The following is a 6137-nucleotide window of genomic DNA, read 5'->3' on the forward strand; positions in this document are numbered from 1 at the left end:
GTAAATAATTCCCGCATCAAGAAGCTTAGCCACTTCCTTCCGCACAACCTCTTGCATGGAAGGGTTAAGCTTTCTTTGCCTTTGCCTGACGGGTTTGGCATCTCCCTCTAGATCAATTTTGTGCATACATAAAGATGGACTAATACACTTGATATCATCAATGGTATAACCCAAAGCTTTTTTGTGTTTCCTCAAAACATTGATCAAGAGGGAGGTTTGCTCCTCCGTTAGGTTAAAATTTACAATCACGGGGAAAGACTCATCGGGACCAAGAAATGCATACCTCAAGCCCAAAGGTAGGGGTTTCAAGTCTACCTTTGGTGCTCCCTTACCATTGGGGCTCTCTTCTCTTTCTTCAACTTGAAAGAGGTCATGAATGTAAGGAGCGTCTTCTTCCATGCTCGCGCCCTTGCACTCCTTGCTTTCCTCAAGCAAATCCTCATAGAATTGTATGTCTTCTTTGTGAGTACCTATCTTTGATTCATTCAACAACACACTTTCAAGAGGATCATTAGCAGCATGCAAGTGGGAGCGAGAAAATTCATCAAGAACCGTATCAAGAATATCTACCCTAAAGCATTCACCACTTGAGGAGGGTTGTTGCATGACATTGTTCAAATCAAACTCAATAAAATCATTGTCAATTTTCAAGGATATCTTCCCCTCCTTCACATCGATGATAGCTCTAGAAGTGGAAAGAAATGGCCTACCAAAAATTATAGGAATACTCTCATCCTCATCCATCTCTAGCACATAGAAATCCACGGGGAATGTGAACTTTCCTACCTTAAAGGGAATGTCCTCAACTTTGCCCATGGGGAACTTAACAGAACGGTCCGCTAGTTGGAGGGTAATGTTAGTGGGAGAGAGGGTTCCTACACTAAGCTTTAGGTAGACAAAATAGGGCATGAGACTCACACTTGCTCCTAAGTCACACAAGGCTTTATCAAATTCAATGCCATTTATAGAACAAGGGATGGAAAAGTTACCCGGATCTTTCAATTTGGTAGGTAGTTTGTTGGAAAGAATTGCACTACAATTGGCGGTTAAACTCATCGTCTCACACTCCCTTCTCCCACTCAAAAGATATTTCAAAAATTTGGAATAGTGGGGCATTTGCTTCATAGCATCAACAAAAGCGACGGAGATATGCAAATTCTTAATGACTTCCAAAAACTTCCCAAATTGGGCATCAAGTTTAGCTCTCACAAATCGTTGTGGAAAGGGTAGCTTCTCCTCTCTAGGTTGGCAATTTAGGGGCAAGGGGGTGGCTTTTTTTTCCTTGGGCACCTCAACATGTTTTTCCTTTTCAACACTCAATGGCTCATTGGGTTTTTCACCCTCATTCTCTAACTCCACCTCTTCTTGGGGTTCTTCCTCAATTAAAGGGTCACTCCCTACTACCTTTCCACTCCTTGTTGTCACGGCATACAAAGGTTTTGGGTTGACTCCTTGACTTGGGATGTGAGAAGAAGAAGGAGAAGAAGAGGAAGGGGATGAATTAGATGCAAGTTGAGCAATTTGAGTCTCAAGCATTTTCATATGAGCATTGGTTCGTTTTTGGGCCTCTTCATGTTTCTTTTGATCCTCCTCACGCATTTTTAAAAGAGCATCTGATTTAGCCATCACATAATCTATTGGAGGGGCTTCAAGTTGAAGAGGTTGTTGAGGTGGAGGAAGTTGGGGTTGATGGAAACCCGGAGGCCTATTAGTTTGGGCATAGTTAGAAACAAATTGGCCCTTATTGCCTCCGGTGCCTTGGTTAGGAACATTGATTTGTTGATTATTTCCCATGTTACCTTGGTCACCAAAATTTTGATTTTGATGGTCTTGGTATCGGGGATTAGGTTGTGGTTTTGATTACCATACCCTCTTTGGTTAGAGTAGCCTCTTCCATTGAAATTGGAAGGGCCTCCCCCACCATGGTATTGGTTATCATAACCACCACCACTTTGGTTCCAACCACGGTTTCCACCTTGATTCCAATTCCCCGTTTGATTAGAGTTTGGCCTCAAGTTTCCTACATTTCCCATTCTAGGAGCAAAATTCATAGCATTGACATTTTCCATATTACTATCATGTTCATGGGAAGGGGGTTGAACTTCACAAGCATAGACACAATGAGAGGTATCATGATCATAGGTTTCACAATTAGAAAAAAACATGCATCCTTGGGGCATTGTATTGTAAGAAGAGGGGGAGGAAGTATCCATACCATTGCCTCCCTTGGTTGAAGGGGAGGTATTACCATGAGGATTGGACCTTTCTTTCATCAATTCATCCATTTGCTTGGTCATTTTGGAGATTTGGGTAGAAAGGTTGTTGATTGCGTTGGCTTGCTCCAATGCATAAACGCCCTTGCTAGAAGTAGCATCCCTTTCTCCTTCGTACCAATCATCATAGTGCTTTGCGGCTTCCTCTATAATACACTCCACTTCATGCTCTCCTTTGTTCATGATTGGACCACCGGCCGCGGCGTCTAGGCTTGTTCTTCCTTGAGGTGTAAGACCTCCATAGAAAGTGTGAATGAGTTGATACTTGGGTATCCCATGGTGTGGGCATTGACGTTGAAGCTCTTTGTATTGTTCCCATGCCGCACTTAGAGACTCACCACTCTTTTGGCGAAAACCTTGAATCAAAGATCGAGCCTCGGCGGTCTTCCTATGGTTATAAAACCTCCTCAAGAAAGCCATAGTCACTTGGTCCCATGTCGTGAGAGAATTAGGGGGCACCTCCTTCTCTAGCCATTCTAGACCTCTCCCAATTAGCGAAAATGGAAACATTTTGAGGCGAATATATTCTTGAGTCACTCCATTGGCCTTTATTGTGTCACAATATTTCTCAAACTCTTTTTGATGCTCATGAGGACTCTCAAACTTTCCACCCGAGAATTGTTTCCTCTCAATCAAGGCAATCAAATTAGGCTTGATCTCAAAATTGTTGGCTTGAGTAGTAAGAGTTAGGATCCCACTTTGCGCTCTAAAAGCTTTGGGGGCCCCAAGACGACTCAAAGGCGTATTCTCTCCCATTTTAGAACCTTATGTACTCTCAAACTTATAGGTTGAGAAAAGGTTGATTTCTGAACTCGAAGATGATTTAGGGCTATCTAATTCTTCACTTAAGGGTGAAGAGGGTGGAGTATCTTCTAATTCTCTTACTCCTCTCCTTGGAGTGCGGGAATTTCTACTCCTTGCTCTTGATTCTCTTCGAAGTAGGGACAAAGACCTCTCTAGCTCTTGATCGATGGGAATTAAAGATCTTGAGCGGGTTCGTCCTCTGTTCATTTAACAAAGCTAAGAAGAACGTAAGCACTGAAAAGTAACAAAAGTAGCAAACACTAACAAATAAAGGTGAGATAGTCTTAAACAAGCAATGAAATAGCAATGGAAACCGTCTCCCCGGCAACGGCGCCAATTTAAAAAGGGAATAGTCGCGTCGTCTAACGACTACACCTAGATCAAATACAATTTATATAACCTAAGCAAACCTAATACGAGTATAAGGCAAGCAAAGGGGTCGAACCACAAGGAGACATGCATAAACACCGCATTCACTACTTAAGACTTAAGCTATCTCGGGGTAATAAGTGAATAACTAAGAGATTGAACTAAGGATTAACAATGATTAAAGATCAATTTAACTAAACACCAAGGGAAGTGGGTAGATGTAGATGTCACTTGATCATGCAATAACACGGAGGCAAAGCAATGGTAAACTAAGCATGCAAGAATATCGAAATAAAGCTCGATCTAACCTTCTCCGTGGTTAATCGATTTCTCCTAACATAGCCTCTATGATTCCACACTAGAACCATATATTAGAAGGTGCAATCAATGAACTATCGATAACAATGAACCTTAACTAAGTCAACTTTTGTTTCTTGTTAGCAAAGATTAACCTTTAATCAACCAACAATGTGCACTTGCAAGAAGACTAAAGAATATCAAACATACAAAGACTTTTATCACCATTAACATAACCCCAACATCATAAGCATGAATCAATTAACAACTACACCATCCCCATACCCTTGGCTAGGTGACTACTCACAAATCATATTGAAGACAATATCAATCATAAAATCAATAAGCATCAACATGATCAATAAGCAAAGAAGGAAAATCAAAATAAGCAAACAAAACTAAATCCAAAAGTAAAGAAAGAGAGTAAGAGATTGCTCATTAATTGAAGATGAAGATTTACAAAGATTCAATCAAGCTCCTCCTTCAATATCCAAGTTCATCAATGAAAATCCACACTTTCTCTCTCTACTAATGAAGTTTCTCTCTCTTGATTAAGGTAAAAATGTAGCAAATTAAAACTAAGTTAATCCACCCACCAAAACGTTCTAAAATGGGACTTATGTAGTCCGTGCAGAGCTAGCTGATAAAAGGAGAGGTCCAACCGAACAAAAGGGAAGGTTTGGCCGGAATACAGGGTAGGTTCGGCCGAACCATGGGTAGGTTCGGTCGAACCTCCCTGATCCTGGTCTAGTCGAACTCCTGTGGTTCGGGCACTCCTGCAAAACTGCCAATTTTCATCTTGCCCCTGCCTCGAAGTTCGGCCGAACCACTGAGCAGGTTCGGCCACACCTTGGTTCGGCCACACCATCAGGAGGTTCGGCCGAACCTCTTCTGAATCATGCTTCCTCTAGCTTCCTTTGAGCTTAGCTTCCTCCTCTTGAAAATCTCGATGGTTCCTACAAAGCATAAGCATGAAAAGCACAATAAGAACAAAGCGGGAAGACTAAGAAAAGGGAGGATAAAGGAGAAAGAAAAGAGAAAGCAAAGCTAAGTAAAAATGCTTAGAAAGAGGGTCAAACAAGTGCAAACGAGGGGAAAATCCTATACCTGGGCCAGTCTTGGGTACGCGGATCTCCTTTTGTCGCTACGTCACGGCTGTCGACAGCTGAATGACGAGTCTCCCATCACCGTCTATGGTATGTGGAGAGTTGTAGAGGTGATGATCTTTTCCCTTTTTGTTTTACTTTAGCTTGTTTGACTCATGTGCTAAAGATTACTTTTCATCGCAGCTGTGGTTCTACGAGTATTTCCCAGGCTTGGCTCCTCGCCGGCGTCGCATAGCGGTCCATGATTTCCCTGTCGGGGCCAGCTGGCGTGACCGAGGAGAGTGGCGGGTGGAGTCCGTCGCGGCACTGCGTGGGCTACTACGTCGAGGCACCTCTTTTGTTGGCGTAAGGACTAGTTTTGTTGTGTTTTTCCTCCTGACGTTGTTTCACGCCAACTTTTTATGGTTTCTAAGTTCCCATTGATGTCCAGTATCGTCCTTGGGCCGGGATGACTGATTTACCTGAGGCCTTGTGTCTTTCAGCGTACCATAACATTTTGGTTGGTACCAGACGCTTTGTCTGGTACTTGGGGGAGCGAGTCATTCGTCAGCATAGCGGCGATCGCTTTGTGGTGCCTTCATCCCCACCAGAGTCGATGCTGGACTCCCGCTTGATCAGAGAGTTGATCAACAGGGGAGAGCGCTATACTCTTCCACGGCAGGAGCTCGTTTACATGGAGAGTGACTATGCGCGGGACTTGCTTCCCTCTCTGGCTCCTCCACCCCGTCTTCCTGAGGTATGATTTCTTTTGAGGATCTTCTTTACTAGTCTCTGTTTTAAATAGTCGAATAACTTGATTATTCGATCATATTTTCAGACGACTATCCGCCCTGTGGGGAGGATCGAGATTCCTCCTCAGTCTGTCCGCTATCCGGAGCCGATTGGTATCACTGAGGAACATATTGCTGACGCGCCAGAGGGTTACAGACAGGCGCAGGGGTCTCTGCCCGAGGTCTTTGAGCCGGTGAGTTTTCTTTGATGCATTATTGACCCTTTTAACACTGCTTGTTACTGACTTTTCTTTGTTTTATCCTCAGCCTAACCGCCCGGAGATGATGGGATTCATGAAACTGTTGGACGCCCTGAATTATTGCATCATCAAGCTTCGGCGTGGTGCGAGATGTCGGAGCTCTAGCGACGTTCTTGAGGTATCATTCATTTTTTCACTTCTACCATTTGTTTTATTTTGCTTTGTTGACACCTTTTGATTTTGTATCTTTCAGGAGCGACGGAGGTCCCGCTCGCGCTCGAGGCCTAGAGGCTCGGACGAGGAGGAGCTTGGTCGTGG

The 6137-nt window shown here is 43.5% G+C and overlaps 1 non-coding gene across 1 annotated transcript; it reads left to right on the forward strand.

The window, feature by feature from the left end:
• The first annotated feature begins 2544 nt into the window (after positions 1-2544).
• Positions 2545-2650, forward strand: LOC145641314 (small nucleolar RNA R71). The gene has a single exon (XR_014115356.1). It is a non-coding gene; the product is annotated as a small nucleolar RNA R71 (small nucleolar RNA).
• Positions 2651-6137: the final 3487 nt, after the last annotated feature.

This window comes from Chenopodium album, chromosome 7 (assembly GCF_948465745.1).
Source record: "Chenopodium album chromosome 7, dcCheAlbu1.1, whole genome shotgun sequence".
Taxonomy (NCBI): Eukaryota; Viridiplantae; Streptophyta; class Magnoliopsida; order Caryophyllales; family Amaranthaceae; genus Chenopodium; species Chenopodium album.